Raw genomic sequence first — 27,975 nt, 5'->3', positions numbered from 1 at the left:
TTAAATGTTAGAAAATAATGCACAATAAACTAGTTTACAACGTGGCAATAGAAGTCGGTGGTCACTTTTTTTGATATCGGTGGTCAAAAAATCCACCGAAACCACGGAAATCAACTCCACTGATATCAAATTTTATCGCTTTTTTGGAGATAACTGCAATATCATGCATGATACAGAGGAGATGTCATAATGACGTAATAACATACGTTCAAGTATTTATTAGTACCTTACATAACGACAAATGCACTAAAACTGTGGGAGTAAATTGAACCACCGAATCTTAAAAAACATGGGACCAAACCCACCGAATGACTGAGAAACCTTTAAAAAGTCCCCTTTATAAAACGGTACTGCATCTCCTCTACACTGAATGGTTAAAACATAGTTAAAACTTACTATATTTGTGCCACTATGTCCCTGATCTACTAATTTGTAAGAGTACTGTCTTGTTTAGCAAATGACACCGAAATCAGTCACTAGCCCGAGACACATCGTAAATTTGTCTTTACTCGATGAGTTTAGCTAACATATTATTTTTATATAGAAAATATGATAGGTAAACTAATACTTTATGCGTGAATATCTATAACAACTGCGATTAACAACTCCATCTTGAGTTATGATTTTTTGTTTTGCAAATTCTGGGTGCGGGACACGTCCACCGAAGGTCATTTTTCGCATTTAATATTTTATTACTTATATTATACAAATAATAAAAAAATAATTTGATAGTGTACCAAACAGAACAGAGGCTAAAGATTATGCCTGAATTAATTCAGATTTTTAGAACAGTCCGTTCTGCCGTTTTTTGCCCCGGACACGTAAAAACGCGCCTCCTGAGAACTGCCCACTGGGTTCCTAAAGGCAAAATTCAGATGGTACTCCAAGTATACCGGGATAAGTCAGATTTCAAGACCCATCAACTATCATAGAGGTTGACTAAATATTACGCATGGAAATTTGCTGTCAAATCACTGACGAGTGACCCGGCAGCCTTCAAATCAAGAGTGAACAGGCATCTTCTGGGCGAGCTCACTCCATCGTAGGCCACGTCTTTGCCTTTGGCTAGTCTGTGGCCAAGAGTAAGCCCATTTATAATAATAAAAAAAGAGCCTAAAGTTCATGCGACGTGACTACTTCACCGTACTTAGAATGTTTTTTTACCCGGGGCCAACTATTGTATAGGTTTACCCTAGAACTGGAATAGCCCAAAATGTGTTATAAATGTTATATAACATGGTGCGATAGGGACAACGCGATGGAGCGATGGCGTGAACATTTATAACAGCCCAGTGTGGGAACACCGCACGGAAAAAGCTCTTGGCAAATGACAATCGTTTACGCTAGATGCCGATCGAAGCGCAGTCTGGCTCTGTCGCGACAATACGGAAGAGCGATAGAGATAGTTACGATATTATCGTAAGCGTTTGTGCATTTGGCTACGTACCTACCCAGGGTAAGGTAGACGCGTGGGTGTAGCGGCGCGTGCCGGAGTGCTTTCGAGACGCCGCACTGCGTCACGCGCCGTATAGGCACTGGTCCCACCGCGAGCTAGTAAGCTATGAGCTATCGGCTATAAAAACGAACAAAAGATAAGGAACACAGGCTTCCCGTCCTTGTTTCTATCGGGTTAGCCTATGTTATCTTATTGGTTCTCTATAATTGAATCAGTCGTTTCATGGCCGTGTTTATCATTTGTCATTTCATGACATGTGTAACTTTCGCACTATACCTACCTACTTGAACTTGACTATGGTGACAAACGATAAAGAGCCGATTTTCTTAACTCCAAACTCTCTATCCATTCCGCAAATGCACTGCTTTAACTCTCTGCTTTTTGATTATACTGGCGTTGCCCTAAACAATATATGTAGATTGTAGGTAGAAAATTAGAAATCAGGTTAATGAATTATTGTAAAAGTACTGGTAAGGTAAAATCACATCTCGGATACTGGCGATTAAATATAGGAAAGCGGCGCGTTCCTAGCACACATTCTAAGCTCGCGTAGGTGAACACGTACCATGCTTGCATGAGTGAGATATGACAGGTCGACTGTTCACTTTTTTGACAGGCGGTATATAACTGTGAGGTAACCGAGAGGGGGTGGGCGGGACTTTCAGCGGGGAGCGGGAGTGGCCGTACTGTACGATAGTACTCTTTATTATACTGTGACTCAAGGTTAGTAATCAAGTTTATTAAACTAAGCACATAATAAAGTGTAAACAAATGCATTGCGATAGTAAAGTTTTAGATGAATGGCTCGATATAACCGTCTATTAGAGTTGTTTCCTTGCGTTCCATTTCTGTGAAAACTACTACTTAGGAACTGCTTAAAGGAAATACTGTTGCGTTTCCTTTAAATAGAACCTAGGAGTTAACTGTTACCTAGTTAAGAAACTTCTGAGTTTACGACTTCATTCGACACGCCAAAGTAACAAGTGTTACTTGTTTACCTATATTTTCTTTTAAAGTGGCATTTAAGTCATAGGATCTGTGTTGAAAGCACAAACGCTCACGAAACACTCACGGTAATATCTCTTTTGTAGCTATCTATCTCTATCGCTTTGGCGTATTGGCGCTACAGAGCCAGACTACCTTTCTGCGGCGTTTCGACTTCGTTTCGCGTCGCGTCGAAATGACATTTGGCTACGGGGCCTGTGCAGAAAGAGAAGGGTCACAAAAGTATTTTTCCCCTCACTAGCTCGGAAACATGTGTTTTGTCCTTTAATACCAGCAGGTAAAAACGCATTTTGTCCACTAGTGGGTAATGTAATTTGACCTTGAATAAAGTCAAATTAACTGCTTTAAAACTGATAAAAGTTGGTGAATCTAGTAATAAAGATGATTAACTACTGGAAGCAGTGATAAACGCATTTTTTGCGTTGTAGTTTCCTCGCTATAGTGAGGTGAAAAGTTTTGTGTTACACTCGGGTGCAATAGTTATTTGTTAAACAAGGGGGCAAAGTTGTATTTTAACGCCGAGTGTGGAATTGAAAAACTAGCAAGTGAAAGGATTCTATAGTTGAACTACTACTACTATTTTCAGTAGACTTTATTTATTTCATACCATGTTTGAGAAAAGCACTATACATACCTCGGCGGGAAATGGGGTTGCCCGCCTCAGACCTATCCGGCCTCGCTTCGCTCGGCCGTCTATATGTCTTCGGCCGGCAACCCCATTTGTCCCGGCCTCTATAGTGAGGGGAAAAGTTTTGTGTTACACTCGGGTGCAAATGTATTTTACTTCTCGTGTGTTAAAAAACTCGCAAGTTCAGGATTCTATTCTCGAACCACTCGCTTCGCTCGTGGTTCAACTATAGACTCCTTTCACTTGCTCGTTTTTCAATTTCACACTCGGCGTTAAAATACAACTTTGCCCCCTTGTATAACAAATAACTATTTCTGCTTGGATTATTTTAAGTAAGGTACAGCAGGGCAAACCTCGACTGGAGGGCAATTGTAACTAATCAATTTTTTCCATTATTACACTATGATGTTGAGTTCTACATGTATCCACTCAAACTGCCTACCATATATAACCGGTGGACACTCTATTTAATAATGCAAAAATTGTAAAACATGGAAAAAATTAACTAGTTACATTTGCTTCCCAGTCGAGATTTGCCCCGCTGTACCTTAGGTATGTATAAAAACTAACGCAGTTAATATTCGATTCGAAAATTTATTATTTATTGAAATATATCATTCCGATTTTAGTTCCGTTCTAATTTTGAGTTAATAAGTTCTAAGTCTGAAAGAAGCAATTATTGAAATGTCCTCAGTCCTCAAAAGAAAATTCGCGCCCAGCAAGACAAAGCAATTAATTCAAATCAATTAAGAACCCTAAGTTAGCTTATAATAATATTACCATAAATTACTGTAACTAAAGCTTAATTAATACTTCCCATTACGCTCAATAATTAAAACACGGTCGAAATCTGGTTTTTGCAAAGAAAGTATCGCAAAGTTCCAAAACGAGCCTAATTAGGGCACAGTGTGGTACGCAGCAACGTCACAATAGCTCCTGCTTCGTAAGCTAGCTCTCTCTATCGCTCTTGTAGTGGTGTGACAGAGACAGACTACGTTTCGATCGCCACGTAGTTGTTACTTCGGCTTGGTCGGCTGGTTTTTGCAAAGAACGTATCGCAAAGTCCCGAATTGAGCCTAATTAGGCCACAGTGCGGTATGCAGGGCACGTTCGCGCTGTTTGATACGCACAAAGCCTTATGGTTGCGTTTCCAATTTGCCTCTCACATTTCCAGAAAAAGAGCATGTGATTAATCTTGGAAAAAGTAATTATGTGCGTTTCTTCCCACCATAAAGTATTTGGGCATTTTTCGCAAATCGACATTCAAGGTGAAGACAAACAGAGGTGGTGCTAACTCAGGTAACTACTCTTGATATCCGTGCTTATTGTACGTTCTGTAAGTGCGAAAAGGACGCATCGTCACGATAAAAGCTTTATCGCTAGGCCCGCAGCTCCTTAAACCGTAGATAATTGCCGATGTAGGTACTACTCTGCCAAAAACCTTGTACATTGTACAAAGAATGGTATAATAATGGATGTGTATGTGCGTCAAAATGATTTTTATTTTTATTTGCGTGTTTGTCTCTTCGACTAATTAAACCTCTTAATTACACGTCTCGCAAAATTCATCCTTAGAAGTTTGAACCCAGCATACAGCATTAGGTATTCCATTATTATTCAATAGGTCTAATGGCCATTTCCGAATACATTCCCTAACGTCACGAGATGTGCACTAATCGTGTGGTCGCCGGAAATTGACCGTGCCAATACAAACAAACAGGAGACTATCAGGCTACCGGGTAAGTCAACTTGTTTGATTGTCTATCATTGGATAATAGGCGATTAGCGAACTAAATAAATAGACAAGTAGATTATCACTTCCCACTTCACATATCAAGGAGTGTTGGTCCGTTTTCACATTATCCGATCCGATATCGGACGTCGGAAGGTTTTCAATGGAAAAAATCCAAGATGGCGCCTGTAATTTACCTATGGGATATCGGTCCTACATCCGATATCGGATCGGATAACGTGAAAACGCATTTACGCTTATGGATTTTCATAAATGGTAATAGTTACGTGACTGCGTCGATAAGATGTCAACCGTTCATGCTCTGTACTGTACCGTTTAGGTAATATAATCTCTCTCTAACGCTTTTCAGTATATTGTATTAGTGCTATACAGATGTAGTGCGAAAAGGGTTTCCTTCGTATTCTTCCGGAAACGTTCGTATTTGTGATGCTAGTTCAATGTCTACATCTTGTACCAAGTAAGACTGACTGACATAGCATGAAACGTTCGTACGCTTCTATATTAATACGAAGCCAAATCTTTTCGTACTACATGTAGCAGATGTATCTGTACACTGATTACTACGATACACTTTGGCTATAGCTACTTACTTTGCTATTTACTACAGTTCTAGCAATAAAAATAAAGACATGATTGAACTACGTGGCATTTCGGTGTTGCCATATAAATGATTTGGCTCTGTTAAACAGATAAATACCAAAAAATATTATTGCCCGTGTGGTGACGGGTTAAGAATTTCACCACGCCTATTTCTTCCCGTGGGTGTTGTAAAAGTTGACTGTGAGATATGGGATAAATTGTGGCGTAGGTGAGAGGCTGGCAACCTGTCACTGCAATGTCACAATTTCGTTTTCATTCAACCCCTTATTTGCCAAGAGTGGCACTGAAACTTTAGTAGTCTCATGTGCTCTGCCTACCCCATTATGGGATACATGCGTGATTGTATGTTATTATTACCTACCCTTACGAAATATCTGGTGGTCGTTATTTATTAATATCCAACGAATAGGTGCTACATTTCATACATCGGAAGTATCTCTGAAAACACATCACGGCTAATATGCGTCATGCGTTACTGTTTACAAATGGCTAGTTTCAGTAGTTTCCCGTTTCGCGCATTTTTCACAAAACGCAAATATAATAGCGTTGGTGAAATAATTAAGAGCGCGCCAGCATCCCGACAATTAGTTCAACCAGCCAAAGAATATTAAGATGAAAAGGGAAATAGTTTTCATACAAACGTAGATATATCATTTTCCTCCCAGGATATTAACATTATTAAAAATATTAGGTAGATACAACCATATAGCTATACTACGTTTGATTTTTTTTTCGAATTATGAACGTGAATTAATAGAGTTTGTGCTAAAGTGGTTTTTAACTCCTAATTTTTAATACTACTAAGTACATGGTGGCTGGCAGGCATATGTCCTGCCTGATGGTTAGCAGTCACCGTAACTTAAAAATAAATAGAAAAAGGGTCGTACTGGTATAACTATGGTTTTTAACTTATAGTTATAATATATTAAATCGTTTAAAAATACTCTCCACAATGTCAATATCCTGAGAGTAAAAAGAGGACTACGTTTATGCGCAGAAGCGGCCGTATTCCCTCTAAAATTGAAAGTGCTTAATTATTATAAGTAGACTGAACATAAATTATAATGAATTGTCGCGCTCTATTATTTATTTGGGTTTCGTATGTTTTGATTTTAACGACCAGCCGCTTTTTACGACACATTTTACACAGAATCCGTCCGTCAAGTCCGGTTGCAACGACGAGCGACAACTCGCGCTTGCGTATAAACTAGCTTTACTTACAAATGATCTTTCCCTTCGATTCTCTAAGGCAATTAAGTACAAGCAAAGTTGAAAATGACTATTATCACAAGATAAATCCGGTTCTGTTTTTCTTTTCCTAAACATTTCTCCTGCTAAATCTGTCCAGAGATGCCGTAAAATTTAAAAGTTTTCTCTTGTGTATTTCGCAGATAATTTTGAAAGCAAATTGGAAGGTTCACTAGCTATGCTTGAAGAGCTTAACAAGCTTAACGACCTGAGTTGTTGTTTTGGAAAGTTGCATGGTAGCTTTGGAAACGGGATACAAATTTCTAAAATTGAAATTATTTCCTTACACCAATAAAACTCACGATTGTTCCAAACAAACAAGTTGTTTGTGCTAGAAAGTTTATTGTGCACTTAAGTGATTATATTTTTAATAGCTTTTGCTAGTGACTTTGTCGGCTTAAAATGAGTAATTAGGGTAGCGACTAGCGATTGATAGAATAATAAGGCAATAATTAAATTTGAACAAAATATTTACATACAGTAACAGGCGATGCGGTAATTTGATGATTGATTTGGTGATCATTTCTGGGATTAAAACTATGATAAATATGTCCTTCCCCCGTAGCCGAATGGCATTTCTACGACGCGAAATGAAAACGAAACGCCGCGAGGTAGTCTGTCTCTGACGTGCCAATACGCAAGAGCGATAGAGATTCGTTTCGTGAGCGTTTGTGCATTCTGCTACTCACGCTGCATCCTTGAACCTCAAACTATCTCTTCATCATTCATCAAATTTAAACTAAATCGGTTTCGCGATTCAATTGTGATGGATAAATGAGATAACATATACATTTAACTGAAGACACAAAATCGCAATATTAGTATGGATTTATTTTTATTCAGTGTCAGAACGGATATCAAAAGTGCTTAAGGTATAAAGCAGTGAAAGCAAAAACTACCGAAAACGTTTCCTATATTGAGGTTAACATGAAGCAATATACGTTATTTGTATTCTTGTTTTTGTATGCTGTTCATTTTGTTTACACAATTCTATTCCCAGTTTTATTTCCCTATTTTACGATACCACAATCTTTGGAGCATACACAGTTGACAGGAATTCTTATGTCTCATTCGATTTAATGTCTGCGCTTAAATTGGTAAGAAATATCACTTTACCTATTTAGTTATCTCTTTCCTTAATTTGAGAAGCCTTAACTTAAAATGTTTTTCGTGATAAATCTTTCAAGATAAATCTCTCGAAGCTGATAAATAAACCCCATACTTCCTCGACTCAGATTACTAGAATTTGTTAAGGTAGGTTTATTTTTGGTTACCCAGTGTGAGTTGGGATTTTTTGATACCATTGAGCTCATCTGGCGATTTAAAGAAATGCTAATGTTAAACTCTAGCTTCTGCCTTGCCGTGTATTTAATTCTATGGCTGCTTGCCACAACTATGACATTTTCAATTTATAACACTAATAGTCAGCGATGTTAGTGTGGAGTGATTCTAAATATTTTTTGTCTTAGTATTTTAATCGCTCTCTGGGCAGCATATAGGCATCTTCATCTACGCCACTTATCCCGGTCTAAGGACCCGGTCGAGAAGTACCCCAGGATTTTTGGACGATATTCATCCAACGAGCTAACGGACGCCTGGTGAATTTATGTCCTCTATCGGCCACCATTTCAACATTTTGGTCAACCTACTCAGTCTGCCTAAAAACGTATCCCGCCGAATTTTATTAAGCTTGGTAATGTAACGTCACCCTCGTCTGGTACCGTAGTCACATAAGTACCTACTTACTTAAACACATACAAACACATCATTTCAAATACGTCTTCGGTCTTCGGTTTATTGTCTGTGCTTCTTCATCAATTGGCCAACGCTTGGCTTGAAGCCAGCCGCCGCAGAGATTTAGTGTAACCGGTGAGTAATTGACTGAAGCGTATAACACCGTAGGTTGTGGGTTGAAAGTTTTAAGCGGAGGGTATTTGCCGATATCATTTTATTTTTAACAGTAGCTGTGAAGTTTTAGTTCAGCTTGTTTTGTGAAGTTGGCGATGTCAGTGCCAATTTAGTTTAATAGGAAAGTGACTGGAAGCAATGAGTTCCTACCGAAAGTAAATTTATTTGGAATTGACAATGAAATCAGCGAAGTATTTCCCGTTTACTGTACACACGTAACGTTGATGCAGTTGCCTTTCGAATATCGCTAATTTATTTTCAATAATATTGTTTCTTTGTACGAATAATGTAGAAATGTATAGGTACTGTAACTCATTAGCTCTTCTTTAAAATACAAAATTAGTGGTGAGCCAGCCAAGACTAAGTTTGGGTCGCTGCGCCAGAACAATAAAGTAACGTAATAAAATATAGATAAGTACTTATTATTTATATATAGGTAGGTACGCATAAACAAAAGTTTGCACCCCTTAATTCTTCCTAATTACCTACTTGGAAGAGGAATGCAAAAAATGCGCCGTTCATAACCCGCAGTAATGACCGAAGTTTTGCGTAGGCGTGGTCCGTGTGGAAGTGCCACGGGTAATTAAAATTACTAATACAGATTCATAGTAAATATAGTAAAGTTAAAATAAAGACTTTGCCGTGCACGTGGTTGGTTGTCTGGAAGAGATAGCTCTTTAGCGATAAGACCGCCTGTTGTCTACCACAGTTAATTAAAATTATGTGATGTAATCTTGTTATATTGGTGAACAATAAAGAATATTTGTATTTGTATTGTATTGTATTTGTGGTTATCCCCCGTGTGGTAACGGGTTAAGAATTTCCCCACCTCTTTCCTCCCGTGGGTACGTATCGTACATTTCTATATCCAACCAGTGTGCGTAGCCGAATCGTGAGCGAATCGTGAAGCGTTTGGGCATTAGTCTACGCACACAGGACTGTACGCAGGGCACATGAAACTGCTCAAGTTGCAGTGTTACTCTTAGCGATCAATAATATCACGCATAAATTCCTACAATAAATAGAGTAAAAATATTGTTTCCAATAATAATATCCAAAAAGGAAATCAAGGACGTAGACTGTATAGAGAAGAGGTCATCCAATGTCGTTTTAATAAGATCCACCTCCTTTCAATTAAGGCGGCCACTCCTCACAAGTGCCGCAAGTGGCTCGAGTGGATTTAGCTGGAACGAGTGGCTTTGTAACTGGAGAGTCGATACAGGTCGCTGAAACTCTATAATTGAGTATCCTTGGTTTTCCTTCATTTATAAACTTGCAGAATATTCTTCTTCGTTTTTCTTCTATGTAATAATTAATAAAACACGTTATGGTAAAACAACAACTGTTCATTTGACATGAATGCGGGTTCAATAGACAAATATTAACTACCCACAACATCTACCCCCAAAAAAAACTAAAACCCAACTTCTAAGCATTATCTAAAAATGTGTATAAAACGCGAGAATTTAAAGTGTTATATTGCATACCCAATGTATATTTATGCTTTGCAACTTTATATGTAAACATGCATATAAAGTGAGGTTACTAAATCCATAAAATTTTTAAAAGTAGGTGAAAAACTGAACTGAATGAATTCAACAGCCAAACTGCAATAGCGCTCGGCCAACTGCACAGTAACTCACACGGAATATTTGATATGAGGCCGGTTAAGTGGCTGCGTTTTTATTCCGTCCGTGTAAAAACTTTGATGTTGACTCCGAAAAATGTGGACCGACACTTATTGGATGCAGGTAAAGCGCTTGGTTAATCATGGAAAGTTCGAGTATCGAAGCGGGCTTATTTCAATGTGTTTACATTAGCTACATTTTATAAACGATTTTATAAATGACTGTTGTCGAGCAGTGGCAAATGCTGGGATAACGCAAGGAGGATAGTAATGATTCAAAAAGTGACTATACAATGACTATACAATTTTCTATACAATTTAGATTGGGTGTACAGTCAGTTGCAGAGGTATGATCTCTGTGCAAACAAATCTCGGTAAGTACCTATTCGTTTTTTTTTTTGAGTTGCCCAATGTGCCAAAATAAGAAAAAAGCAAACGATAAATAAGATCAAAGACGACAAAGACTATACTGACGAAAATGACGAATACAGAAGAATGGGTGTCAAGAACAGAATGGAACGAATTTAAGAACTTGGCGAAAAACGAATGTTCGTGTGACGTTGTGACGAGAAACGAACGACCATCCAAAGCAATACTCAAATCGCTATGCAGGGATTATCGGTTATCTCTGCAGTGAATGTACGAGAAATTAAGATAAGTTAAAATCTGATAATAAAACCGCCGAAACAAGTTTTATATAAGACATCCTAACTCACTTTTCCCTCTCATGCGGGTTCCGTCAAACTCACTTGTTCAATATTAATATCTTCGAGTTTCCGCCGGTGTAATGCTCACCCGACATTATTATTTGGGTTATTAAATTCGCCGAGTTTTGCCTTACACCGGTATTTTATGAGGCAAATATTTGTTCGTATATTGGATAAGTGAGCATTACGAGTAAACGGTTGCTAAGGGGTTGATTTTGCAATTTTAAAAAGGGACTATTTTAGACAGGATATAAAAAAAACTTGTAAAAAATATGATACACAGAAAGTACCTATGTCAACATCAAAGTAAGAGGCTACTTTTATGTCAATATCATTTTTTAATCTGTCATCTTTAATTATCCTGCAAGTTACCTTGTTTTGTGTACGACCACCCTGCACCCTTGTATTCAAATTAACACTTTTTGTCAAAGAAGTAATGACTATGTTATCAACTTATCAGTATTGCCATGTAAAAAAGTTGTTCTGAATGAAGCAAAACATCTTTGTTGTTATTTTATTTGTAATTTAAATTTTAAACTCATTATTCGATGATAACCGAAATGTAAGGTCAGTGCGGACAAGACCGGCATACTTTATTTGAAATAAAGTTTGAGTGGATAAAACTCGACTATTAAAGTAGTCTGGACTGGAGTGATCCGCATGGTCCTATGAGCTAGCAAATTTAATATTCTAAACAGCTTTTATAATACTTTGGTGAATTAACGTAAACTTGTGTGATAAAAATCACTTTTTTAAGGCTCGGCGGGTTGACCGTCCCCACGCGCTGAGTACGGAAAGACCGTCTAGTGCTCATTGTCGCGTAATTTCATATGGAAATAAGTATCAATCATGTTCATTGTTATATTCTGTAATAACAAGAAGTAATGTGATAGATATTAAAACAAATAACGTTGAAATTTTCAACATATCAGCATTTTTCTATTTATAAGGCAAGACCGTCATATGTCCCGTAAATGAGGTTGATAACCTTCTTTTTTCAGGTCCAGACAAAAGCAAAGCCGAAACTTACAATTAAAATTCACCTACAACACCCGTTTAAACTCGAGTTATTTCCCATAAATCCTAAAAAAGGTGCCTTACTCTTAATATCGCGGTCTTTCCGACGAGACACAATTTCGAAGTTACATATTTCAGGACATAAAACAATAAATTGATCGCGTTTTAAAAGAATTAATTGTACTAGACAGGAAGAATAATTATTAAATTACTACGTTACATACATAATGCACAAATATTCCAACTGCTTCTATTTTATTTTAATTTTTTGCGTAACCTTGTTGAACTCGATGGTCGAGTTCGAAACACGAATCAAGTTTTTTGTTAACTAGTGTTCGTCCTAGGGATATCTATTGAAGGATTAAGGATGAAAAACTGGTATACCTTTGGAGGTGTAAGGAGTGATAGATATATAAATACAAAAGTTATATTCAGTAGACGGTCTTTCTAGGTAGACGGTCTTCTCCACACCGACCTTACAGATATCCATACTATTCAATAAACTATGCAGATATCCTTGCAAAGTAATTGAAAATGTAGCTAACGATGCTCCACTGTTTAAAGTTTGAACCGCAAATAGCTCTACAATATGGCAACGGCATCCGTTTGTGGTTGTTAGCCAATATTGCATTTCAATGCTTATCTGCCAAACAAAGCTCGGTTTTAGGTTATAAACAAGATAATTCGCAAATTCCGAAGCCTCTTTCTCTGACACTCTAATGAAGCATTTGCTGGAGCGAAAGAGAAAAGTCCCTGCTGGACAATAAACTCATAATCATGACCTAGTACATTGATCGAATGTATATGAGTTAGTGCAGCAGGTGCCGTAGCCGAATGGCATTTCTGCGACGCGAAACGAAAACGAAACGCCGCGAAAGGTAGGCTGGCCTGTCGCGCCAATACGCAAGAGCGATAGAGATAGATATCTACGAGCGTTTCGTTTCGTGAGCGCTTGTGCCATTCGGCTACGTACCCAGTCCCAGTACTGGTATTTTTCCTAATTCGCCATTTTCGTTAATTCTCAATGCCAACAAAATTGTTAATTCGTCAATTTTATAACTAGGGCCCATTTCTCGAAGCTACAAGTCACAATTTACGTGGTAAATGTCTAATATGACAAGTTGAAAAGAGACTTCCGCTTGTAACTTTCAGTTTTGAGAAATGGGACACTGGTCATTTTCCTTAACTCTTCACCGGTAGTGCACTAACTCATGTATATTTATTTAACTGTAAAATTCAAAGCAATAAGAGTATATTATGTGTATATATATATATATACCGATGCACTTTAGTTGTTTGAAGCGCTGGTGAAATGCCGGGATAACGCAAGGAGGATGATGATGATGCACTTTAGTTGTTTGTCTACCATCTATTTTCCTCTCTCAGTTATTCTAAGGTTAGCTGGAAGAGATCCATTAAAGGGATAAGCTCGCATTTGTACATAACTGTTATAATTATTCTCTGTACATGTAATTTGTTCTGTACAATAAAGTGTTTACTACTACTACTACTACTAGTTATTTTAATCGCATTTACAAACAATTCAGCCCAGTAGGTACTTAACTACAACCGTACAAATTAACTAACAGCAATGGGGAGTGCGCTTAAACCGTCATACAACATGAGGGTACCTATTAAGCAAACGGTACACAAAGTTTGGATGTAAAGCCAGGCCGGGTATGGGCGCGCGTTACAATGAATGGTGTGAACAGCAGGCCAACTCTAACAATATTTTAAATTATTGAAACTGCCATTAATACAAGTGAGTAATGATAACAAATGGTGAACCAATTGGAACCCTAGGCCACTGTAGAACTATGTGATAGTGACGATATAAATCAGATTGTAAGAAATCTTTTACTGCTTGTCATTTTGACATGGTTGTAAAGTGGCCTAGGGTTCCAATTGGTTGACCTTAAGACATTTCAAAATAAAACAAAGGAACTATAGGTGCATAATACTCGTAATACACTCATACTTTGATACTGGCTTTTCACCGCAAAACTACACCTCCAGGGTGGCTAGCCGAATGGCACAATCGCTCACGAAACGCTCACGAAACGAAGCGCTAGTAGATATCTATCTCTATCGCGCTTGCGTATTGGCGCGACAAAGCCAGCGACGTATCGCTTTCGTTTGGCGTCGGAGAAATGCCATTCGGCTACGGGGCCTGGCCTCAAAATACTTAGTTACCTATATATCTATATAATCTATCTATTTAGTTATAGAAGCCTTTAAAGCGCGCGTCTTTGGACATAGGCCTCTTCTCCATCCTGTTGGTTCATTGCCATCATCGAAATAGTTACATATATTCAAATGAACAGCTACCTACTATGGAATTAGACGAAGAAGCAGCAGATAAACAGACATAGTTTAGTTGGGATTTATTTTAGACACTAAGGTAAGTAGACGATCTTATCGACCAAACACTTTAAATCATTCCTATTGTCTCACCATTTAGGACTTGCTGTACTTGTTATGATAACTACGTCGACACCTGAACAAAGCCTAGTTCCCGAACAAATAGGCTCCCAACAGAAACACAAATCACAGGCGGCTTAATTAATTTGTTGCTCCAAATTGCTGAAAACTTTTCTTGTAAATTCGTATTGGTTGGCTGTCAGAGCTATTTTGGGAGGGGACGTTGAAAATGGAAGGCACAATGGTATCGCAAGAGTTGTACCTGTATAAATCACATTTTCAAATTAGATGTAAACTGAGGGGTGACGGTCGTAAGTTAATATAATTTATTGTCAATTTGTCTATTTTACGCGATACCTTCGATTTGATTCGATCAAATTAAATTAGAATGCTAACCTGTATTGGGTTAGCATCCGATTATAGAAGTAAATAATAATAATTTAAAGTTTTTGAAAATCAACATGTTTAATTGACGACCGGACTGGCTCAGTCGGTAGTGACCCTGCCTGCTGAGCCGCGGTCCTGGGTTCGAATCCCGGTAAGGGCATTTGTTTGTGTGATGAGCACAGACATTTGTTCCTGAGTCATGGATGTTTTCTATGTATATAAGTATGTATTTATCTATTTAAGTATGTATTTCGTCGCTTAGCACCCATAGTACAAGCTTTGCTTAGTTTGGGGCTAAGTTGATCTGTGTAAGGTGTCCCCAATATATTTTTTATTTATTTATATTTATTAATTAAACTTAAGTTGTATTATATGAGTGTTTAAAAAGCTTGCTAAATATTTTTGTCAATGTACGGAGCTTTTTAAACTCACTTTTTTAAAATTTCTGAGTTGTAAGTTTCAAGAATGACATTAGGTACTATTATACGTAACGTACAACGACCATTTAGGTTTACTTAGAAAACTTAGGGTGTTATTTACTTAGAAAACTTAGGGTAAACTCGCCTCATTCGGTGACACACCTAATTCGGTGAAACAACCAAAAATCGTCATTCGGAATAATAGTGCTTAAAGGTTGTATCACCAAATTAGGCGTGCCACCGAATGAGGCGAGTTTATCCTACACCTATTTAATGCCCATAATCCATGTTTCAAATTTTTCTTCCATCGGCTTGACTTTTGATTTCAACGTGATCCTCATTAGAACTCGCTTTAACACTTTATTGCAGTTTAACCTATAAAATGTTATATTGGAAGCTTGGAAAACTTCCGGTATAAAAACGTTCTACTTTATAGATCAAGTTTTGCCAAAGTTCCTGCTTTAAAGTAGTTAATAAAACGGTTTTAAACATTATAAATATACGACATACCTATACCTACCTACCTATAAACGCAATTTAGAATCAGTTCAAGATGGTCTCAATACTTACAATGGACACGTTTTTCTCTATCATTTGTAAAAATGTGTAACTATGTCATACTCATGTTAAATCTGACAAAAACGTTATAAGTACCTATACTTATGCTTTATTGCCGAGGAAAAGTCTAAAATCCGCTTCACGTCTCTCGCTCATTCAATGTTTACAGACCTAACCAATTAAATATTGAAATGATCCTGTCAAATTATTGTTCGATCTTACCATTTAATAATAGCATTAAAAGCAGTAGGTACAAGCACAAATAAATGTTATATTGTTTATAAGTAAAAGAGCGTTCATGTTTTAATAAAACAAGGAACAAATGAATTCCGATTGGTGTGAAATTTGTTCCGTTTTGTACAGTCGACAAAACCCGCTATTGGGTTAACATCGATCACTGCTTATTCAAACAACACTGGGGCCGCAGTTGTAATAAACTGGCTAAGAACATGCTGAGTCGTGTATCGTGTTGGGTTCCGTATTTCAAAATTTTCAAGGGATAATTCGGTAGGTTCGTTTCGTTTTTTCAGTTCAGTTTGATGTCTTTAATTATTGGATACAATTGATTAAATTTGTAAGTCGGTAGTTAGTTTTTGCTTATTTTCAGGTACCTATCTAAATATTTCACGAGATCCGGATCCGGATCATATGAAATAACATTTCTGCACACGCTTTTTTCTGTAGAAGTGATATGAAAAATATACTCGCATTTCTCGTACCTTATGTATTATATCCGTCATTTTACCGCATTATCTCCCCTAACTGAAATTTAACTAATAAATATCTGACTCTTTCGCATTTTAAAGTCTAAATCAATCGTAAACACGATACCCCGACCTAGACAATATTCTTCATAATCTGTCGCCAATAAAGGTGCCTTTTTGGCTGCGGAACCCTAGAACGAGTCGAGCGAGCCCTTCAATTTGCATGCCCTTCAGCGTCGGCAATTCAATATATCCATGCGTTGAATCTCGATGGAGGGCAATAGGGAAAGCCAATAGTTTAACATTGGGGTAAGATGGGACCATTGACTGATGCCTGAAGGGACAGGATTTTATTTTCACGGCTCAATATTTTTACGGTTCAAAACTTACTTAAACTTCACCGTGCCAGAAAATCCCAAAGTGCAACGGGCGTGGGATGATGTGGGCTGCAGGGCTGTGCTTGGCGGTCTTGTCGATGGTTCTGTGGGTGTTGACCGGGCTAGGCTTTTGGCTGTATCAGAGCCAGAGTCAGGGGCATGGTTACACGCGCTACCCTCGCCTCAATTAGGTACCTTGCTCGACGGTGACTCTTTGCGGGTGTCCGTTGCTCTCCGCTTGGGCTGCGATGTATGTCAACCACATTTATGCATTTGCGGTTCCATGGTGGAGGCTAGCGGACATCATGCTTTGAGTTGCCGTCGTTGTACGGGCAGGCATCCGCGTCACCATGCTCTCAACGACATCGTCCAGAGGGCACTAAAGTCGGCTGGTGTGCCGTCCATCCTTGAGCCGCCGGGTCTTAGCCGCACGGATGGCAAACGCCCCGATGGCCTGACCTTGATCCCATGGGAGAGGGAGCGGTGTTTGGTGTGGGACGCTACGTGTGTCAACACCTTCGCCGCTTCTCACATTGGGCGCACAACCCGCAGCGCTGGGGCTGCGGCGGAATTCCAGGCGGCGTCAAAGCGGCAGAAATATGCGCCCTTGGGCCCGGGGTACATTTTTGTTCCTTTTGCGGTGGAGACGGCGGGCTGCTGGGGCGCGGACGCGAAGCATTTTGTGCGTGACGTGGGCCGTCGACTTAGGTTAAAGGGAGAAGACCCGCGCTCCGAATCGTTTCTGGTGCAAAGGCTGGCCATAGCGATCCAACGGGGTAATGCCGCAAGCATTATGGGCACTTTTGCACCGGAGGCGGTGCGGAGCGGTATTGACTAATTACCGTTTGTAATTATTTTTAGTTAAGGCTTTTTTTTTTGACATTGTATTTCAAATAACTATACATTAATAAATAGATAAAAATCTCATCTACTAAAATATTACATTTCATAGTCCAAGTAAATTCAATATTTAAACAAAACAATATAAATTATGAAATCAGAATCGGCTTCTCAATCAAATTGATAAGTAATGAGTGTTAATTTAAATAAAATAACATAACATAGATTTAAGTATTATTATTTAATCGTATGGCGATATGTACAAATAGGGTAGCCCGCATGATCTGCTGGACTTGACGCCCAACGCTGTGCAGTGGTTGCAAGACTTGGATGTTGCCTTATAATCTTTTATTTATAACATAGATGAACCCCGGCCTCTATTCCCAAACAGGGTTAGGTAGAGGACAATAAGTTCTTTTGCAAAAAAAAAAAAAATTTTGGCACAACTTTTTATCACCGACTGTATCTTTCTTTCAGCAGTCATCTACTGCTCTCCGAGACGTTTCTAAAAACCCCTTACTCGATGGGGATACGACATTTCATAACAAAGTTCCTATGACCACCTTTCTGTATGTACCTATATATTTACATTAAATTAATATTTATAAAAAAAAACTACTGAAGTACATACAAAGCCTTGTCACTGATTCCCGGTTATTTACTATTTGCCTTACTTATATACTAGTGTATACGTTGTTAAAAATAAACATTAGCAATGTGAATACAAGGTCCCCAGTGTCGGCAGTTTCATTCATATTTACAACCAGATTTCGTTGTGAGCCGTAGCATAATGGGAAAGTGTTTCAGGTTATTTATGGTTATTCTAACAAACCCCTTCACATATTACATTAGTAACCCAACCCAGCTTCGTATGTGTAACACAAAACTTGAACAAATTATGCGCCTCAACCTTCTTTAACCCTTGGAATGCCGTCATCAAAAATTTGCCACTGAATTGGTAACCTTCATTTGTTAACTTTACTTAAATTGTTTTGGACAGACCTGGAACTGGGTGTTTGAAGGGCTTAGAATCAATCTAAGACTTAATGGTGAAAACCTCATCACAGGAATATCTTAAAAGTAAGTAATTTTGGATTTTATAGCGTGAACCCGGGCGACGTTGCGTCCTAAGAAGGCTACATATGCTTGCTTATTGTAACTTCTCACATTTTATACTCGTTTGCTAATAACAAAATCCAGTAAGTGTAGATGAAAATGCTAGTTCATATTCGGATAAAATAAAATACAGAATAATTCTTTAGTCCAATATTTAGATTTACTGTAATAGTTAGTTTTAGTTTAGTAAAATTGTATCATTATATAATGAACTACGTACTTAGGTACCTACTTTTTTTCTGCAGTAATAAAGTCCTTCTAACATGTATAAAAGGCTTTTATATTATTACTGCCGACAAAACAGTTTCCCCACACGGCTGTAGATTCATTCCAGGGACAGAATTAAATTATTTGAAACGAGTCTACCCTCTCTTAATAAGGGAATATCTCATTTTCTACCCCCAAAACACCCTGGTAAACGTTATTTTAGCAATGAAACGGAGTATACAAATTATTTCATTGTTGTTTGGGTGCAAATTTTAATTAGGCCTGTAATTTTTATTGTTACTAATGCATATATGTTACTTTTAAGCTTTTACAATAACATGATTTTAGGTGAATAATTGTGTTACAGGTTACAGTATAACCCCTTATTCACAAACGTTCACTAAAGTTACGAAGACGATAAAGTTTTTGTCCCTTTCCGACGTATTGGTGTGATAGAAAGGGATTGATAACTTCAGTGAACATTTAATGAATAAGGGAGTAAAAATATAAAACTAATACGGTGATCCTATAGTGAGGACAAAACACCGGCAAAGCTTCTTCGTCGGTTCGTCGCTACTTAGATAAAAAAGCAAATTTAAAAGGATGTCTTTTGTAAGGAGCACATTTGTCAAGCGATTCTTGGGAAATATTCAAGAACCTCCATAGATTTTTTTTTCTTCAAATATTAAATGTAAAAGGGTTTTGTAGTTATAGAGTTCTACTATAGTTACCTGATTTCAGCTTTCTTAAGTTTTATTTCTGTCAGCAGCTTAGTTTTGTTATGAAAACTCCGCTGAAAATCTCGTTGGCTACAAAACATATTACAGGCTTTTATATTTTACAGCCTACCAAAATGATTATCTTACTGCAATTGACTTCAAACTATTTTCAACCTTAAACGTTTAGGCATTAAGCCTGTATTCAAAGTAATAGTGGTTTAGCAGCCTTATCAATCTTCGGCAGACGCGAATAGACACGGACATTTTGGTTGATAGTGGAAAAGCCCTTTGGATGAATTCTTGCCCTTTTCCGGGATAATAAGCGATATTTTTTTTCTATTAATGTTTTACCTATTTTCATATCTGTTGGGCCGGTGTAACTTTCGTCGTTGCATTTTCAACTCATGGCCCTGATTCTCGTAAATTACATGCGTATCAATGGTAACGCTTGTATATAGAGATGGGCGCTGACGGGTAAATACCGGGAAAATACCCATATCTACCCAATCTACCCGGTATTTACCCGTATCTACCCAAATGAGCGGGTATAAAAAATAATCTATGAAATTAAAGATTATTCTTAATTTACATGACTGAAATATATTTTTCTACTAAAATGAATATATATATTTGACTAACTAATATTAAAATGTTAACAGAAATTCCAAATATTCCAATATATCATGTGTAATTTACCACATTCAATTAAAAAGTTGTATTCCCCAGATGTTTTAGGCCCACTAAATATTCAAATAACTTACGTAACTTAAACACGGTGGACAGACAAATGCAAATTGATTAGCCAATGAGGTCACAGCTTTGCAAAACGCCAGGTAGGTGCATCTGTATTGAAAGGGTGCAATAAGTCACTCGACGGGTCAGTTACTTTTTTTTATTTTTATTTATGGGATACTTATACTTTAGTTTGTACTTAGCTAACCAAGCGCCACGTCCATGTGTGATTTTAATTAACACTTGCTTTGAATTCGGACTGTAATAATGCCTTCTATGTGACTTCGGCTAGATACTGGACTTCGGCTAGATAGTAGGCTTTACCAAACAAACGTACCCAAGTAACATTTTAGTGCTATAATTTTGGTTTTCGACGCTAAAAGCTACTATAGATGTCGTATAAAGGTTTTCGGCGTGACCGCCTGTCGTATAAATGCCTCCAGTAACACCTTTTAGCTCTATAAGCTTATACCGCTAAAAGGTGTTATTAGGAAGTGATGTAAACGTTTATATCACCATTTTATAGAGCCGCTATAGGCCTGGTCTATAAACAGGATCAAATATGACTACTATAGGTCTATATTATTGTATAATAGTGTTAGGAATCACTGCTATGCAATCAATTTGCGCTATTAAGGTTCCCGACAAGCCGCTATAGTTGTTGAGTTATACAGCTAAAAGGTGTTATTAGGAAGTGATGTAAACGTTTATATCACCATTTTATAGAGCCGCTATAGGCCTGGTCTATAACAGGATCAAATATGACTATTATAGAACAATATTACTGTATAATGGTGTTTGAAATCACTGTTATGCAATCAATTTGCGCTATTAAGGTTCCCGACAAGCCGCTATAGTTGTTGTATTATACAGCTAAAAGGTGTTATTAGGAAGTGATGTAAACGTTTATATCACCATTTATAGAGCCGCTATAGGCCTGGTCTATAACAGGATCAAATAACCTACTAAATAACAATATTATTGTATAATAGTGTTAGGAATCACTGTTATGCTATCAATTTGCGCTATTAAGGTTCCCAACAAGCCGCTTATGGTATTTTTAGTAGTTGTATTTTAACAGATTTAAAACCTAACTATACCACTATTTTGGGATATAGTGGCTTTGGAAAACACTGCTATAGTATTTAACACTGTAGTAGTGATATGAATACCATTATAGAGCTATTTTGCTGTATAATGAAGTTTTGAGGATACGTATAGATAGCTTTGAAAAGGTTATAGTCGTTTTCTAATGCCTTTTATATCTCATCGCCGTATACGCCACAAAGACTCTTTTATATCACAGACCTGTTGAATAATGGTTTCGGTATCTCTTTTAAAACACAATAGCGTTATAGCTGAGTTTACTATATGTTTTATAAACCAAATCAGATATATAAAAGTAGAAAACGATTACTTTTAAATGATAATTTTGATCTTAAAAGGCTGCTTTATGGTGTTTATACATCGTAATTATGAAATCAGGCCAAAGATGCGGTATCTGGTTCCGTACAGTGTTTTTCTAGAAATTAACTTTAAAAATACACATAGCGACCAATTGTAGTTTAGATTTGTCATACTAAAAAGAAAACAACATTTATTAATACTGTTTAAAAGATCTTTCTATAGTAAAACATTGAAAACAAGTATTGTTTTCTATATAATGAACTTATAAGTTAAACTGGATCATAGTTAAATTCTCATGCAACCCTAATTGAATCCACGATGGCGGGCTTATGGCAGTGAATGCGTATGATAAGTGATATAGTCGAACTATAAAAGCGTATGTTTTACTTCTTGGATCCATAGTAGAAACTATGGTGCCAATAATTTTATTGTATTAAATTATATTTATTTATTTTATTCAAAACATGTATAAATCGAGGGCGCATTTAAAATACTCCATTAAACTAATATTCTTTTAACGGTGAAATTTCCATCGCATACATTTTTGCGGTAATGATGGAAGTATACGAAATCCAAATTATGTTAATTGACACTAAACTTCACAAGTTCACACGCCACTTTTCATTAAGTTCCTGGTTTAGAACAGTTTTTGTTAAATATTACACACATTAAATTATTTTAGAAATTTCGCATTAAAAGGGACGGCAACTGCTATTATAGAACAAAATAACCTATATAACGGAATCTCAAATGCTACTATAGCATAAATTGATACTATAATAGCGTTACTGTGTCCTCTATGTCAACAAATTAGCACAATAGTCATCATTACATCACCATTATAGACCTTAAACGTCACGGATGATACTGCTATAGGCCTATTATATAACTAAATGGCTGCATAATTGCGCCAAATCGGCTCTACAGTACCAATATAGACTATTTATAGGACCATTTAGTGTGATTTAATTTGGTGTCCTCGACCACTATAGGACCAGAAATTGTTACTTGACAGGAACTATAATAAGTACACAAAATTTCATCCCCATCGGTTCAGCCGTTTAGGAGGAGGAGGTAACAAACACACAAGCATGTCAATGATATTTAACAAATTCCTTATTCAATACGAATACTTCGATATATGTTTATAGAACTATATAAAATATTTATTTTAGGTAATCAATACGTATAAATATACACAACAAAAAAAAATTTACGCTATAACTAAATATAAAAAATCTCACCTAGAGAACCGACCTCTGGAAGTGAACCCAGGATGCTGGCGGCGTTGCCCCTTTGCACCGCTAGACTTAATTTTTGGGCAAAGAAAGACCCTGCCCTGTAGTCCCCCGAGACACCTATTAGTCTGACCGACACTTCTTTTATAAAATGTTTAGTGTCGGTCGACCATGGGCCTGGGCCCATCGAAACGCTGGGATGGCAAGCGCCGCAAATTCGTAGCGATTTGTTAAAAACGCATATTTGCGCCGTTTCAACAACTGGGCCTGTTCTGCGGCAGTAGAACTATATTAATAAAATATAAATATATTATACAATACCAAGAAAACATTTTTTCATGATTAAATTCAATTTATGACCCATTTTATTACAATATTTATTTATACCCACCCATTAGGGTAGAAAAGGTAAATATCGGGTAGATTGGGTAAATACCCGGTAAATACCCGATATCTACCCCGGGTATTTTCCCGCCGCCCATCTCTACTTGTATAACATTTTTTTTTAATTATAAATGGGCTTACTCTTGGCCATAGACTAGCCAGACAAAGAGCTCGCCCAGAAGATGTCTGTTCACCCTAGATTTGAAAGTTGCCGGGTTTATTAAACTATTATTTAATACTTTGGGTTTCCCGTAAACGTATATGATTACAAGAGCGGGTTGATAAGAGTATTCTACAAGCAAATAAGTAACAAATAAAAATGGGTATTACATATTAAAAAATACGGTATTAAAAGAAAAAAAACTAAATGTATTCAGCTCACCCGCATACCAACTCGCAACCAGTAGGACCGGCGCAACTAGTGACCCTAGCCGCTCCACCCCGCGGTGACGTCACGGCATGTCGCATTGCCGTTTCGCCCACGTGTTACTACTACACTCACCTTAGGGCCCGTTTAGACGGCGCGCGATTTCGCATGCGATTTTTGCTACATTGTGGACTATTGAGATGGCATACAATTCAGCACTCAAATAAAATACTGCAATGCAATGAAACTCTCACCGCGTAAACAAGCCTTTACTTACACAACCTCTTACTATTTAGACCAAATTAATGTCAACGTACGATATTTCTACACAAGGTCCGATTTAGTTTGGCCTTGATTTAGTAGCAGTTTGAATGAAATGTGAGTATTATATTCAATGTTATATTGATTGGAATTGGTTATTGAATTTAGTTTCCGGAAAATGGCGGTACCTACTGAAAGGAAGGAAATAGAACGTCGAGGCAATTTCATATTGAAGCAAAGTTACTCAATCAAATACCTTTTTTTGTATGTCAAAATGTTATGTTTCTATTTAGTTAGTTAACTTCGATAAATAAAGCTGAATGAAATATCTACAGAAAAATCACATAAAATGTATCGTGAATCGTGACACAAAACAAATTGGATAGCCGAAGAACACGTATCTACGATTGTTTTGCACAGTCGTCGTTAAAAATATGGTTATATACTTTTTTGACTCGCTCACTCAATGAAATATATATAAAACTTACACATCATTATATTGAATGTTTTTTTATCGGACTTATAATAGTTTCGACCAAAGATAATTTATACTAAGTGTCTACGACAACAGGTTCGTGCGCGGGGCGCGGGCACCGGGGGCATGAGCCCCGCCACCGACCATTAGCTCCAGCGGCTGCCATAGCGCCGCACGCGTCTTATCTTACTTAAATCTCTTTTTGTATCATTTTTAGGGTTCCGTAGTCAACTAGGAACCCTTATAGTTTCGCCATGTCTGTCTGTCCGTCCGTCCGTCCGTCCGTCCGCGGATAATCTCAGTAACCGTAAGCACTAGAAAGCTGAAATTTGGTACCAATATGTATATCAATCACGCCAACAAAGTGCAAAAATAAAAAATGGGAAAAAATGTTTTATTAGGGTACCCCCCCTACATGCAAAGTGGGGGCTGATATTTTTTTTCATTCCAACCCCATCGTGTGATATATTGTTAGATAGGTATTTAAAAATGAATAAGGGTTTACTAAGACCATTTTTTGATAATATTCATAATTTCGGAAATAATCGCTCTTAAAGGAAAAAAAAGTGCGTCCCCCCCCTCTAACTTTTGAACCATATGTTTAAAAAATATGAAAAAAATCACCAAAGTAGAACTTTGTAAAGAATTTCTAGGAAAATTGTTTTGAACTCGATAGGTTCAGTAGTTTTTGAGAAAAATACGAAAAACTACGGAACCCTACACTGAGCGTGGCCCGACACGCTCTTGGCCGGTTTTTTGGATATTATATCCTTATACCTAAACTTCATTAGTTTTACTTGCACCTTAATCGCCTGCACTAAGAATCGTACCTCGATTTTTTAACGCCACCTATTAAAATACTATCATAGACACTGATGATGCCTACATTTTCTTTTTTTTCAAAATGTGTTTGACATGATATATTATGACATTAAAATAAAGAAGAATGTCATTTGTTCTTATAATTAAAAAAACACGCAAAAATATTTGGGGAAAATATGATTTTAGCCACTTCCAGGCTGCGAAACAGCGCCATCTAGTTTTAAGCCTAAAAGGCCTAAAGGCTTATAACATTCAGGGGTACGCTTTTTTGTATGGGATTTGTCTCTCCCGTATTATATCGTCTTTGGTTTCGACACAGGTTTTACTGGTCGTGGTGGCAACAACATGTTAAAACTGACATTTATGCAATATAGATTTGTGTTGTACGTTTAAAGCGCGGAAGTTTGAAATACAAATATGTTCAGTTATGAAATTAAATTAACTTTAAAATTAACTTTTATCTCGCTATGTGTTGAATTCTGCCGCAATCGCAACTCGGAAGCTTGAATATTACATGGGCTGAAAAGAATTTAAATGGTCTGAACCCAATCAGATTATTTTAACACGTTTCAATCGTGCTCCCCTAAAATTTATTCGGAATTGTGACAAGAGACGGTAACTTCTGAATCATTTTGTTTTCTTTCCCTTGGAATTATTTTCTATTTTAGAGGCCTGCTATTTTTTACCTGATGTACCTACTTTTGTATGGTTAATTTGATCTCATGAAAAAGTTTTGACGTGAATCCCCCTGAATCTTGAATAAAAAATAAGCGATTTTTAATGTATTTTAAAAAAGCTTAGCCACAAAGAGGGGTGTTTATCGAAATACATTTGTAGCCAAATTTACTAATGACTATCTGTGTTTGGTTTACTATTCGTAACTATTTGACAACAGCGGCCCGTCCTGGCTAAGCACCGGGATTATTTATTTATTTATTAATCAGGCAGGCAGTTGTAACAACTGATAGTTGCCTGTATCCAACTATTCTTTCTTAAAATGTGTTCTTTAAATTCGTTAAATAGTTATCTAGTCGGTTTTTAAATTGGTTGACATTCAGTGCTGAGATCACGTCTTCTGGTAATTTGTTCCATGTTTTGACCACTCTGTTGCTGAGAAAATGTTTGCGAGGGTTGTTTTTAGACAGTCCAGATTTTAGTTTTGTAATGGTAAAACATAAAAATGGTGATAAGTAGTTAAGTTTTCCGTAAAATATATGAATATACCTACCATCAATTCCACAAACAATTATAAAAAAAAGTTTTCTCACCAAAAAACCTAAAAATGAAGATAAAACACCTCTTTAGTCATGGGCACCTCGACCGCCTCGTTACTGCACGTCCCATGTGTGTCACGTTCCTGAGTGTCGCGTCTCTCGCGTCAAACGTAATGAGACCGCTTAGGTCAGTGCCCAAAGTCTGAACTCGTGGTTGCTATTTGATTTTTTGTCAATTTTGAAGCATTTTATTCAATTAATGAAACATGCCTGTGCCTGCATGCTGTGCATGCATGTGTGTGCCTGTGTGGTGACGGGTTAAGAATTTCACCACCCCCTTTCTTCCCGTGGGTGTCGTAGAAGGCGACTATAGGATATGGGTTAAATTGTGGTGTAGGCGAGAGGCTGGTAACCTGTCACTGCAATGCCACAGTTTCGTTTTCTTTTAACCCCTTATTTGCCAAGAGTGGCCCTGAAGCTTTAGTAGTTTCATGTGCTCTGCCTACCCCTTTATGGGATACAGGCGTGATTGTATGTATGTGTATGTATGTATGTAATGAAACATCAAAGTTGTCCCATCACAAAAACTAAAGACCTGTTAAGCCACGGATACCTCCGCCTCGCCTGCTTTATTGCACGTCACACGCGCGTCACGTTCCTGAGTGTCGCGTCACTCGCGTCAAAGGTAATGAGGGCGCTTATGTCTGCATGACTACTTGCAATCGCCAATTGATTTTGTATTAATGTTAAATCACTCTTAATTTCTTTGCTAAGCAACACAGGCTTTATTCGGCGCCTGACGACCTCTTGATTACTTGCGGTTTTTCCTTGATATTGTATTAAAAAATGTTGACTTTACTTGCTTAATTCTACAGTAGGTACTAGGTACTTAAGTATAGTGAAAAAGATAATACGCTTTGTGACTATCAATTTTTTCAGATAAGTATACTTTATGTACAATATGTACTTTTTCAATGTTTCATTTCAGTTTTTCACAAATCGCTCATGTCAGAATATAAATATTGCGACCACAAATTTATATTTTATGAAACCAAACCAGAACCCCATTAATTTTATTATTAACTGTTTAGTGAGATTAGTACTTTTATGCGAAACAAGTGACATTTGCCGTGTTAACGTGTCTCAAAAACTATGTTTGAATCTTTTCCTACGACAAAATGTGAGTTAATGAGTATGTTCACTGCCGGTTTCGTGCAATCAATCCAGAGTACGTGAATGTAACAGACACGTTGGAAGACTCAACTGTGCGAGTTCCCATCAGGAGTAGATCCGCGTATACCTAATGAGCCTGTCCCATTCAGGCTAGTCAGTGTTGCGGAAGTAATAGGTATGAGATTACTGTTATAATCATAATAAA

General features: G+C 37.3%; 1 protein-coding gene across 1 annotated transcript in view; it reads right to left on the bottom strand.

Annotated features, from left to right (window-relative positions):
- LOC125234757 (sodium channel protein 60E-like) overlaps positions 1 to 27,975 on the bottom strand; it is a 209,559-nt gene that overhangs the window by 1,277 nt on the left and 180,307 nt on the right. The gene's annotated exons all lie outside the window — the stretch shown is intronic.

The sequence above is a fragment of the Leguminivora glycinivorella genome, chromosome 16 (genome assembly GCF_023078275.1).
Source record: "Leguminivora glycinivorella isolate SPB_JAAS2020 chromosome 16, LegGlyc_1.1, whole genome shotgun sequence".
Lineage (NCBI taxonomy): Eukaryota > Metazoa > Arthropoda > Insecta > Lepidoptera > Tortricidae > Leguminivora > Leguminivora glycinivorella.
The sequence above is the reverse complement of the archived record's forward strand: the minus strand, read 5'-3'. Positions and strand labels throughout refer to the sequence as shown.